Raw genomic sequence first — 13,622 nt, forward strand, 5'->3', positions numbered from 1 at the left:
TAAAGCTCATGACCTTTCCACTATAAGAAGATATATCTCCTAATCAAAGGTTATCTGTAACTCTCTGAGTAAAAAGTAAGGACTTGTGCTGAGGTGGATCCTTGCCTCTGGGCTTTGAACCATGCCTTAAGTCATTTAGGCCACAGGCTACAAACAAGTGAAACAAAACATGAGTCGAAGCCTATTCTAATCTTTTTCTACTCAGAGCCTCAGCGTGACAGCAGACTAAATAGTGTATAACATCTCTACATATTCTTATTCATTTATTTATTTTTTGGTTCATCCCTTCTTCATTTCTTTCTCAAACATTTAAGTACCAAGTATGTGCCAGGCACTGAGGTGGGTAATGCACACAAAAAATGAATGCGACATAGTCTCTGCCTTGAGACAGAAAGTAAAGCAGTGAGAAGTTAAATATCATGTGGAAGCATGAAGGAAAGAATAACCACGTACATACACCTGGAAAGGAAAGAAAAGACTCCTCTGAACATATAAGATTTGAGGTGGGTCTTAAAGGGCAAAGCAGAGTTTGCTAAGCCAGAAGATCCCCCAGTTTGTATTCTCCATGAGGGTAGGAACTATTTTGCCTTGTCCACATTTAGCAGGTTAACTGGCTCCGACAGTCTACCAATAGGTATTTCTGACCAATTGCGCAGAACAGAACATTTTAGGAGAAAGAAAAGCATGTGCAGAAACTCCTAGTAGTGAGAAGATTGGTGACATCGAAGGAAAACAGAAAAGTTTAACGCAGAAGGAGCTGGAGCAGAGGAAGGAAAAGAAAATGAGGCTGGAAAGATTTGGTTTATATTAAGAATGGCGGGCCGACCCCGTGGCTCACTCAGGAGAGTGCGGAGCTGGAGGCGCAGTGGCGCTACTGCCACGGGTTCGGATCCTATATAGGGATGGCCGGCGAATGGCTCCACATTCTATACTAATGATTTTATCCTAGAAGCATCAGGAAGTAGAGAGAAGTATTTAAGCAAATGAATAGCATGGGCAGCTATTCCCAGGCTGGCATTAGAAATGGTAAATATCAGAGTATGTTTTGATGGGTCTGGTCAGTATGACCCGTTTTGGAGACAGCTGCATTTGGCTGCAATGCCTGGTACTCCCTCATCAGATCCTTCCAAATGATAGTATCAGCTATGCTCTGGTCAAATTCCTTGACTAGATGAAGGCAAGGACTGAGATAAACAGCTTCTCCTTGATTGAGTAATGCCTATTTAAATGACAAGCTATAGACTGTCAAGAATCCTACTTGCAAGCTAACCAGTGAGCCTAGTACAGGTTCATGGATATAGACACTAAACAGAGGCACAAGACTCCTGGGTCAGAGACAAGGGACTTTGTTACTCATGGCACAGAAATTAAAGTGAGATGTTTGCACTGGTTTGTTTCCCTTGTGATATGAGAGACCCAAGTAGATGCTACGCATGCAGTGGGATTGTGTCACAGATGACGAACCTAAGCTCAGAGGGACACCAATTTTTTGTAGTAGAATGTAAGCAAACCTGTCAGATGTTTTTTCTGGAGGAAGACGTTATCTTTATTACACTGGACAGTAAGTAAACACACCTGTTCTCTGTCCCATAAGGAGACACCATCTCATTTAAGGCTGTTTGGTATTGGTATTACTAATCTTTAATTTTATCTATTTTGGTGGGTATGAATGGTACCTATTATGTTCAATTTGCATCTCCCTCATGATTAATGATACTGAACGTATTTTCATAAATTTATTGGCCATTTGTATGTCCTCTTTCATAAAGTGCTTGTTCAAGTATGTTGCCCATGTTTTAAAATTGGGTTTTCTATATTTTATTATTTGATTTGTAGAAAATCATTATATATTCTGGATATGAGCTGTTTTTTGGACGTATATATTGCAAATATTTTTCTGTCACTGTCTTGGCTTTCTAATCTCTCATTTATTTATATATTTACAAATAACAATTTTATGTATTTATGGGGTACAGAGTGATATTTCAATATATGTATACAATGTGTAATGATCAAATCAGGATAATTAGCATATCCATTACCTCAAACATTTACCATTTCTTTGTGTCAGTAACATTAAAATCCTCTTTCTAGGTATTTGAAAATATTCAATAAATTATGAATTATGGTCATCTAACAGTACTGTAGAACACTAGAAATTATTCTATCTAGCTGTGAGTTTGTATCTATTAACCAACCTCTCCATATCCTGCCCTTTCCCCTACTACTCTTCCCAGCATCTGATAACCACAATCCTACTCTCTACTTCTATGAGCTCAACTGTTTTAGCTCACACATATGAATGAAAACATGCAACATTTCTCTTTCTGTGCCTGGCTTTTTCTGTTTAACATAATGTTCTCTAGGTTTATTCATGTTTTCACAATGACAGGATTTTATTCTTTTTTATGACTGAATAGTGTTCCATTGTGTATATATACCACATTTGTTTTATTCGTTCTTCCTTTGATGGGCACTTAGGTTATTGTGAATATTGCTACATATTCTGTATACTAAACCCTTATCAGATATTCAGTTTGCTAATATTTTCTCCCATTCTGTAGTTTGAATTTTTGCTCTGTTGATTGTTTCCTTTATTGTGCACAAGCTTTTTAGTTTTGTGTAATCCTGTTTGTCTATTTTTGCTTTCTTTGCATATGCTTTTGAGGTCTTATCTGAAAAATCCTTTCCAAGGCCAATATCAGGAAGTGTTTCCCCTATGTTTTCTTCTAGTAGATTTATAGTTTTATGTCTTACATTTAAGTATTTAATTCATTTTGAGTTGATTTTTGAACATGGTGAACAATATTTTGTATATGGTCTAACTTTTTTCTTCTGCATGTAAATATCCTGTTTTTCTAGCACCATTTATTGAAGAGACTGTCATTTCCCCAACATGTGATCTTGGCACCTTTGTCGAAAATCAGTTGGCCATAAATACATGGATTTATGTCCATGTTTCCTATACTGTTCTGTTGGTCTATTGGTCTGTTTTTATGCCAGTACCATGATGTTTTGGTAACTATCACTTTGTAGTATATTTTGAAGTCAGGTAATGTGATACCACCAGCTTCATTCTTTTTGCTCAGGATTGCTTTGGCTATTTAGAGTCTTTTGAATTCCATATGAATTTTAGGATTTGTTTGTTTGTTTGTTTCTGTGAAGAATATCATTGGTGTTTTGATGGGATTGCATTGAATCTATAGATTGCTTTGGGTAGGATGGGCATTTTAACAATACTACTTCTTTCAATCCATGAACATGGGCTATCTTTCCATTTATTTGTGTTTTCTTCAATTTCTTTCATCAATGTTTTATAGTTTTCACTGAAGAGATCTTTTACCTCCCTAGTTAAATTTATCCCTAGGTATTTAATTTTTTTGTAGGTATTGTAAATGAGATTGTTTTCTTGATTTTTTCTTAAATAGTTCACTGTTAGCATATAAAAATGTTACTTTTGTGGCTCGGTAGTTTTCTGTAGTGATAGAATTTGGTTCCTTTCACTTTCTCATTTGTGTAACTGCTCTTCCAGTGAGTTTTATTCTTTTGCATGTTTTTGTGATTGTAGTTATCATCCTTTCATTTCTAGATACAGGATTCCCTTAAGGATTTCTTGTAGGGCCTCTAGAAGTGATGAATTCTCTCAGTTTTTGTTTGTCTGGGAAAGACACTATTTCTCCTTCATTTGTGAAGGATATCTTTGCTGCACATAATATTCTTACTGGCAATTTTTTCTTTTAGCATTTTGAATTTATCATTCCATTCCCTCTTGTGCTTTGAGGTTTCTTTTGAGAAACATGCTGTTAGTCTGATGCAGATTTTTTTATACGTGACTTGATGCTTTTCTCTTCTTGTTTTTAGAATTCTTTCTTTGCCTTTCATTTTTGACAGTTTGAGCATGATGTACCTAGAAGAGGATCTTTTTGGGTTGAATCTATCTGAGGATCTTTAAGCTCTCTGGATCTCAATGTCTCTATCTCTCCCAATACTTGGGAATTTTTCAGCTATTATTTCATTAAATGGGTTTTGATGCCTTTTTCCTTCTCTTCTCCTTCTAGGACTCTCATAATGCAAATATTTGTTTGCTTAAAGTTGTTCCATAAGTCTTGTACCCTTCCTTTCTATCTTTATTTTATTTTATTTTTTTGTCTGACTGTGTTATTTCAAAAGATCCAGCTTCAAGTTCAGAAATCCTTTCTTCTGTTTGACTTAGTCTGTTGTTGAAGCTTTTGGTTGTATTTTTTATTTCATTCAATGAATCCTTTAGTTTCAAAATTTCTGTTTGGTTCCTTTTAAGAAATAATATCTATCGCTTTGTTGAATTTCTTATTCAGATCATAAATTGTTATCCTGACTTTGTGGAATTATCTATTTGTGTACTCTTATACAACTCTGAGTTTTCTTATGATCAATATTTTGAATTCCTTTTCAAGCATTTCACAGATTTCTTTTCTTTGGGATCTGTTACTGGTGAATTATTGTGTTCCTTTAGGGATGTCATGTTTCCTTGTGATTTTGTGTTTCTTGTATCCCTACGTTGATATCTGCACATCTGGTGAAACTGATGTTTCTTCTAATTTTGAATTATTGTGTTCCTTTAGGGATGTCATGTTTCCTTGTGATTTTGTGTTTCTTGTATCCCTATGTTGATATCTGCACATCTGGTGAAACTGATGTTTCTTCTAATTTTATGGAGTAGCTTTTATAGGCAAAGACTTTTTCCTCTACATGTGTTCTACCATGTAGGTTGGGTGGGGGTGCTTTGGCTTTGGTTCTCCATGGGTGCAGCAGTGCAGTTTTTGTGTGCTTTCTTTGGCTGTATTCAATGTTGATGGTGTCTGCAAATGCCTCAGTGGCCTATGCTGCAGGTGTTTGTGGAGGCTGTGGCATGGCCTTGTTGGAGATGAGGGCTACTGGATGGGCTGGTTTTCAAGACCTGGAGTAGTGTGCACAGGTATGCAGCAGCTCAGCTGGCCAAGGGGGTGAGCTCAGCTGTGGTGGTAAGCCCCAGGCATGCCAGTCCTCAGGCCTCTGAGAGTGGCATGTGGGCACTAAGTATCTCTGCAGCTGGGATGGGTAGGGTTGCTGGTGAGGGGGTCAGTCCTCAAGCTCTCAGGAAGGATGCACATGTGTTTGGTGGTCAATGCAGGAGTGGGTCAAGCCACCAGTGGCAGGGGCAAAAGGCCCCAGGTGGTTGGCTCTCAGGCTCTGGTGAGTATGTGTGTTGGCTCCCTTTGTCTTGAAGTTGGCCTCCCCATGGTGCTGGAATGCCTGTTCTAATTATCTAATGATGTCTCAGTAAACAGAAGTTCTCGACGTCAATGAAATCCTATTTACCAGTCTCTTTTTTTTATGATTAGTGCTTTTTATGTTTCATTTAAGTAACCATTGCCTACCCTGAGGGTGTGAAAGATATTCTTCTATGTTTTCTTCTATAAGCTTTATTGTCTTATTCTTCAGATTTAAGTCTAGAACACATCTGAAATTGATTTTTATGTATGATATTAGACAGGGGTCAAGGTTTATTTGTGCCTACATAAATACAAATGAAGCCAGCACAATTTGTTGAAATGATCACCCTTTCCTCAGTTCATTGCAGTGGCACCTTTGCTATAGATAAATTAAAATTGGCTATATATAGGTGAGTCTTTTTCTGAATTTTATATTCTATTCCATCTGTCTGTTCTTCACCAGTTCCACACTGTTTTAATTGCTGCCTTTCCTCAGTTCATTGCAGTGGCACCTTTGCTATAGATAAATTAAAATTGGCTATATATAGATGAGTCTTTTTCTGAATTTTATATTCTATTCCATCTGTCTGTTCTTCACCAGTTCCACACTGTTTTAATTGCTGCAACTTTATAATAAATATTCCTATCTGGTAGTGTAAGACCATTAACTTTGCTCTTTTTTTATTTAATAATTATCATTGCTACTGGAAATTCGCATTTCAAATTAAATTTTAGAATCACCTTTTCAGTACACATATGTGTGTGCATGTGCAAACATACACACTCACAACTGTTAGGATTTTGATTGGGAATGCACAATTACTTCTTAATGGTCATAATAAAAAATAAATAAAAATATTTTATTTCATGGTACATTCCTGCGATCATTAGTTTTATGTGTCAACTTGACTAGGACACATGGTACCAGATTAAACATTATTGCTGGGTGTGTCTGCAAGGGTGTTTCCAGACAAGATTAGCATTTGAATCAGTGGACTCAGTAAAGTAGATTGCCCTCCCAATGTGGGTGAGCATCAGCTAGTCCATTGTGGACTCAGTAAAGTAGATTGCCCTCCCAATGTGGGTGAGCATCAGCTAATCCATTGAGGGCATGAACAGAACAAAAAGGTAAAGGAAAGGAGAATTCACTCTCTTCGCCTGACTGCTTGAGCTGAGATATCAGTCTTCTCTGGCCTTTGACTGGGACTTACACCAGCAGTCCTCCAGTTCTTGGAACTACACGGCTGGCTTTTCAAGTCTCCAGCTTACAGAGGACAGATAGCGAGATTTCTGAGACTTCATAATCTCATGAGGCAATTTTTTGTAATAAATTGTACACACACACACACACACACACACAGACCACACACACACAGACACACATGCACACATTTTATTGGTTCTGTTTCTCTGGAGAATCCTGACTAATACAACCCTTAAGCAATTTAAGTTGTGATTAAAGTTTGAAATAGGGAAGAAAGAGAGATGTGGCACAAATATAAAACTATTTCTGCAGGCATGATAACAATTATTGCATCAAATGTGAACAGCCTTTTCTTTCTAGAAAGAATATAGAATTATTTAAGTACTTTTGGAAACAGGTTTGAGATATCTTTGAAATTCATGATTGTTCAAACCTTCCCCCATATCCCATCGTCTTGCTTTACTAATGGTGGCTTGACCAGTTAATATAGATTGGTATTTCCATTTTAATATGATTAAAATTGAATGTAAATAAATTTAATTTTATTCATTCTTATACATAATGATATTGTCATAGCTGTTACAATTCTTTAGAAGTTTTGTAATCATTATCTACATTATTAATGTCTTTCCTCGTCTTCTGATGGCAGACTTCAAGTGTATGCAAAAGAAGTTAAACAAGAGGCTCTATTTTTTTTAAGTTCCCCTGTAAAGTAACCATAATGTAATGATTCAGTAGAATTAGAACAGTACAGTAAAGTGGGCATCTCTAGAGAGATTAGGTCATCTTAAGGGAGGCCTACATTTTAGTGTTCACATGATCAAAAAAATTAAATAACAAATGAAGGTTGCTGATAGTTGCATTGACATTTTTTAGAAAGAAACTATAACTTGAGGACATGTAAGTTATTAAGAATCTCAAAGATTGGGGCTGGAATTTATTTTATTTAAAACATTTACATTGTAAATATCCCAGAAAAAGAGGGTAATAAACTCTCAGAGAGTTTATTAATAAAATCTGCAGAGAGAACTCAGCTTGACCAAATATGGAAAGATGGACTTGCACTTTGGAAAGACTTACTGAGGCTGTTTAGGCTGCAGAGTGTTTCATTTTTCAGTAGAGACATGGGTGGGGGGATGCTAAAATAATATAGGTATATTATTTTAACTTGAAATTTCTCATTTTTTATTTAGGACTTCAAAATCATTCAGGATTGGTGCATGAAGTCGGTGTTTAAAAGCATATTTGAGGAGGTTGGGATGAGAATAGGAGGCTGAGAAGAAAGGTGGTCAAGTTCTAAACTTAGGTCACATGAAGGAAGCTCTGGAGCCAAGAAAAGAAAAAGAGAATATTTACAGAATGATGAATGAATAGCAGTCGAACACTGAGGTAATGCAGTGTGTCACAGGAACCAAGGTAAGAAAGGGTATAAACTGAATATGATCAACAATGTCATATTAGAAACAAATGTCATATTAGAAATAAAAAGAATGGAAACAGAAAAGGGCTAATGTCTTGATATTTATCAGGACCTCAGGGATGGTGACTGTGAAACATATTAAATAAGCAGAATATTTCAGTACAAAGGTAAGATGAATTTTAATCAACATTTATAATATGAATGATCTGAAAAGGGTAACTCACATGGTCTTGTTCACTGACCCCTGTAGAAGTAGAATGGGGGCATCCTTTGAGAAATAAAAGAAGATGGTAAATGGTACTAGAATCTACATAGTGGATAATGAAATTATAGAAATGAACTACTTCAACATTCAGCACAGGTTGAAATAAAATGTATTTTAAAAGTTTTAGATACATGCATGGATGATAGATTTTCTATAAGTTCCTAAGGAAAATGTCTTAGCATTCTGCCGTTAATATAATGGAGGGCAAACATGCCCTCCCACAAAACATTTGTTTATACTGTTTTTAGGGATAGAATTCTCCAGCCAGTAAAGCCGAGATGTGTACCAACATGACATTTCTTATTAGTATATGTGTGAATAATTGCATAATTTAAAAAATATAGAGGAAAAATTACAAATCTCTCACACCCAAGACAGCAGTTGCTTGGATCCCTTGGGAAAATGCTGCCTGATAAATGAAAGATGAATCAATGATTAAGGCAAAAAAAAAGAACTGTAATAACAACACAAATCTGTCCTTTCTAATCTGGAGGGAAAGAAATCAAGGTTTTGCTTTCTAATTTATTTTCCTTTTAAATTAAAAAGGTTTGAAAAATTACACATTTAGCAGAATTACCAGAAATTATTGGCGTGTTTCATTACAGATATTTTAAATTAAACATTTTTAAAATTAGAAACACCAGATAGCTGTAAGTCTAAGGAATTCAGTTTATTTTATAGACATGAAAACTTAATTACTGGTAAGATTCTTAGCAAATGTCATGTAATAAGAAATCACATCTCTGTTTCACAAATTGAGGAATCGAAAGTCAATAGCTTGTTCTGAGTTACCTACTAACTGCCACCATTCAATTTTAATTTTGTTGGACGAAGCAGAGAGAGTAGGATAAAATCCTTTAACAGAGGGATTTAGAAGATTTAAGTGACATTCAGTCTAATATGGGCTCATGGTAATCATATGTGCTAGGCAAGCTGTTCAACGAATAGCCAAAACATTTAGGTAGACAGGATGTCAAGCCAACCACAGATGAAATTTGAACACTTTTATTCTCTTGGCTTGAAATCTGAGCTTTAAGCACAAGTGCCTTCATGAAGTCCTCCATTTTTTGGCTAGTGCAGCCAATGTGAATCATTCAAAGGCTGAAGTTATCAGAAAATTGCCCCCTCTAGTACAAGTCCTTTTAGTTCTGGAAAGTTGTTTTTCTTCAACTCTTCTCCACTTGGCCAGCTAAGGCAATCCAGCTAGGAGCAATTTGTTGTGCTCAGAAATTGGAAAACCTGAGGTACAAGCAAAATGCCTCTGAAATATAAGAGACTACAACTAAGACTGAGATTCATCCCCCTGGGTGTAATAATCTGTACCTGTACAGTTCTGTGTGTATTTCATTAATTCAGTCATCTATTCAATAGTTATTATGAGCTCCTATACCAGGATGTGTACTGTAAGGCAACTATGGGGTTGCAGGAGGGCAAGCATTTCTTGAAGGATACATATGACTTAAAGAGCTCAAGTTCTTACTGGGAGAGTGTGGAAGGGGAGACCGACACTACCATTATGAGTGCTTTGGGAGAAGCAAATACAAATTGCTGGAAGAGTATCAAGCAGGAAGGGACTCCTATGTTTCGTGAAGGATACATATGACTTAAAGAGCTCAAGTTCTTACTGGGAGAGTGTGGAAGGGGAGACCAACACTACCATTATGAGTGCTTTGGGAGAAGCAAATACAAATTGCTGGAAGAGTATCAAGCAGGAAGGGACTCCTATGTTTCGGAGGTCTGGGGAGGATTTCAAAGAGGAATAGAATTTTGGATATTGAGCTAGAACTTTTGTACCAGTGAAGAAGGGATAAGGACTTGAGAGGGTCTATAGGTCTTTCCAGACTGAGGAAAATATAGATAATTCCACCCCGTATACTTGGTCTTTCTCTTTTTAGATTGCAAGCATTTTGAGAGCAAAGACCATGACTTAAGCATCTTTGTATCTTTTACAATGTCTAGTCTAGGACATTGGATCTAGTAGTTATTCAATAAATGGGTACATTTTCAATAATTGAAGTTCAGATGATTTCTGTATCTACCGTTTTTACAATGTGAATATTTTCTCCATCACTAATAGGATATTGCATTTTAAGCAAATAATACTTTTCGTTCAGTTGGGTCTTAGAGATTAATGGCTCTGATTCTGTGTGAGAGCCTCTTTATCAGCAAAATGCTTTTGTTACATTTCTAACTTGAAATAAATTACCTGAAATTTCAATTTGTCTTGAATTCTCCTGCATTCTGTGGAGGTCATGTTCTGTCACCCTTGAACAGTGGCAGCTTTGACAGAAACTGTCTCAATAAGGAAAAGGTGGAGCAGTCGGTGAGACAGGATCATCAGCTCGGTCCTGAGGCTTCGGGGTCTTGATCACTCCCATCTCATGAGGAGAAACGATGGCTTCATTTCTCTGATCCCTTACAAAATGAGTCCTGCCCCTCCCACCCCAACATCCATATGGTATAGCAATACCAGAAATAAAAGAAAGATGGATATTTATAAAACAAGGCGTATGTAAAATTATTCCTAATTAGAAGAGTTTTCATAACTTTTCAGTAGAGAAATACACACAAATCACTCAGCTTTTTGCCATTGGAAATTAGCTGATTTAGTATATAGTTTCAGATAATGACTATATGGGGAATCAGTTAAATCAGCCTCATTTACAGATATCTGTTTCAAGATCTCTTTCTCACATTATGTGTGAAAGTAGTTGGATATGTGAAAATGTAACTAAAAAGATTCTGGTTGTATTACAATTTAAAATTTTCTGTATATTAATAATGTTTTGACATTTTAAACAAAGAAAAGCAGAAAAACAAAAACAAAAATGAAAAACCGTTCTGGCTGGGGAGAGACTGCCTCCCCCTGGGCTAGTGAACTCTTAGAGATAGCAAACGGTTCATCCAGGAGCATGCTTTTATATACAAACTAGCCAATCCAGAGCCACCCTCCTCTACACATCCCAGGAGGCAATATTCCTCTTCTTTAATCATCCTGGGTTGAGGTACCAGAAAACTAGCAACCACCCCTATATGCCAAAATTACTCAGTCTAGCCAATCCCACATGCCATGCTTTGCCTTTCCTGCAGCAACCCCAGTAAAGGCTCTAGCTTAAACATCCCCCTTGCTTCTGTCTTCTGCTTCCTGACCACCCTGGTATCTTTCCCATGCGGCCCTGTGTGGCACGCCATGCTAAACTTTGTTTTTCTGATCTTCTCCTCTGTCTCCTCTTGCAGCCACATCTGACTGAACATCTCATAAAAGAATACAAATCACCTGACAAATAGGAAGGCTTAAGATCGAGGATACTAAATAGCAGCTGTTATGTGACGGTTTTAAAATTATTTCTTTCAAAAAACTAGTCACTATTGCCATTTGGGATTAAAGTAATATATTCTACTGAAGATTAAATTAGGTGACTTGGTGTCCACAAACAACATTGTTTGAGCCTTGGGTTCTAAGTTACTCTTTGCCAAATTCTACTCAGAGGCTGTGTGCACACAGGCAAGTGGTCCTGCTCCCCAATCCAGCACCTCCACTGCCCAATCACTTCTCCCAGGACTGCAAGCGTTACTCAGAGCAGATTATTTCTTCTTGCATTACACTTCTATCTACTTGATTTTTTTTAATGCTACCTGCACTAGTAAGCAGGACGAAAAAAGTGGAAAGCATATGAGTTTTGAAGTTAGATACCCCTGAGTCCAAATCCTAATTTATTATATATTCATTCATGACTTTCATAGTTGGATGCACAGTGATTCATATACTGGCTCTGTTACAAATTAAGTATGGATTATGGGAAGTTTTCATACATTTCCTGAGAATTTATTTTATCATCTACAAAATGGAAGTACTAATTACAGTTAACATTTATTGAGTACTTATTAGGCACCACACATTGGATTTGCATTATCTCATTCTATCCTTACGTAACCTTGAACAGTAGTGACTATTGATGGGGTTCAGGACACAAAATATGGCACCTAGGCATTTGAGGAAACAGCAAAAACAGGAAGGTCTCACCTTTCCCTCACCTTTCTCCCCTGAAGCAGACCATAAAACCTAAAAAAGAATTGTCTGACCTTCCCCTGAAGTAGGTCATATGACCCTCTTTCCAGAGGTGACCCCTGCCATACCCAGAGGAAAGGAACATCCTTATCTCTGAAGACACAGGAACGCAGAAGAGAATCCAATAGATCATACTCCCTTTGTTCAGTCATACTTTTCCACAACTATCCACTCTTTATCAAACTTTGCATAAGATTACCCAGGTTTTCCTATTTCTTTGGGCCTTCATTTCTGAAGGTTTCTATCTCAAGTAAAACATATTAAATAAATTTGTATGCTTTTCTCTTGCTAATTTATCTTTCGTTATAGGGGCCTCTGCCTTGAACCTAGCAATGGGTGAGGAAAATAAATATTTTCTCCCCTATACTATTTTTTTTTTTTTTTGCGACCAGTAAGGTGAGCGCAACCCTTGGCTCGGTGTGGTCCGCACCACACTCAGCCAGTGAGCGGGAACCGGTCTGTATGTGGGATCCGAACCCTCGGCGGGAGCAACACCGAGGGTTGCGCACTGTAGCAGTGCGCCACCGGGCTGGCCCTCCCCTATACTATTTTTACCCCTATTTTGTAGATGAAAAAAGTGAGACTTGTGGAAGTTGAATAAATTTCACCAAGGTCATTCAGCTAATAAATCTGATGAGAATTAGAACCCAGGTCTAACTTTTTCCTAATCATATACTGGTTTTCTTACACACTTTCTTATTATTCAGCAGGCTTTTAATCATAATTGTAAATCAGAATTACCTAAGGAGGATTATTTTTTAAGTTGTAGATGCTCAGATTTCTGCTTTGGGTATTCCATTTTAGAACACATGGATGGGTATTGAAAACTATTTTTTGAAAGTTTCATTGATGATTCTGATGTGCATCTAACATTGAGAACACTCATTGCCTTAAAGGGTCTTAAATAACATACTGCATTGTAATGGGGATGATAATTTGAAATACACTAATGAGATGTATACGTTAGCAGCATTTTTGTTGACTGGTCTAGTCAATTCAAGGTAACCTCCTGCCTTGGAAAGAGGAAATGGTGGTGTGAGAATAACAATGCCAAGAAAAAATGATTAATATTCTGATTCCCGATAATACTTAGTAGGAAGCCGTAGTTTTAAGAATCGAGCTATGTCAAGAGAGACATCAAGGACCAAGCATGGGATGTTCAAAAGGTAGAGATTGCTTCCTAATGTGCACATAAATCTTGTTTCATTTAGGAGAACTAAAGGTTTCTGCCATAGGGAGAAGAGAGATATGATGTGGGAGAAGTAGAGCGTCCAAATCCTGCCCTTTTTGGTTCTAGTAAAAAATGGAAGAAGATAGAGGAGAGGGGAAAGAGAAATGCCACCACCACCACTGCCACCACCACCACCACCAGCAGCAAACTCTAATATTGCTTACTATGTGCCACACACTGCTTTGAACACCATACCTTTTTT

Source organism: Galeopterus variegatus, unplaced genomic scaffold (genome assembly GCF_000696425.1).
Source record: "Galeopterus variegatus unplaced genomic scaffold, G_variegatus-3.0.2 Scaffold2838, whole genome shotgun sequence".
Lineage (NCBI taxonomy): Eukaryota > Metazoa > Chordata > Mammalia > Dermoptera > Cynocephalidae > Galeopterus > Galeopterus variegatus.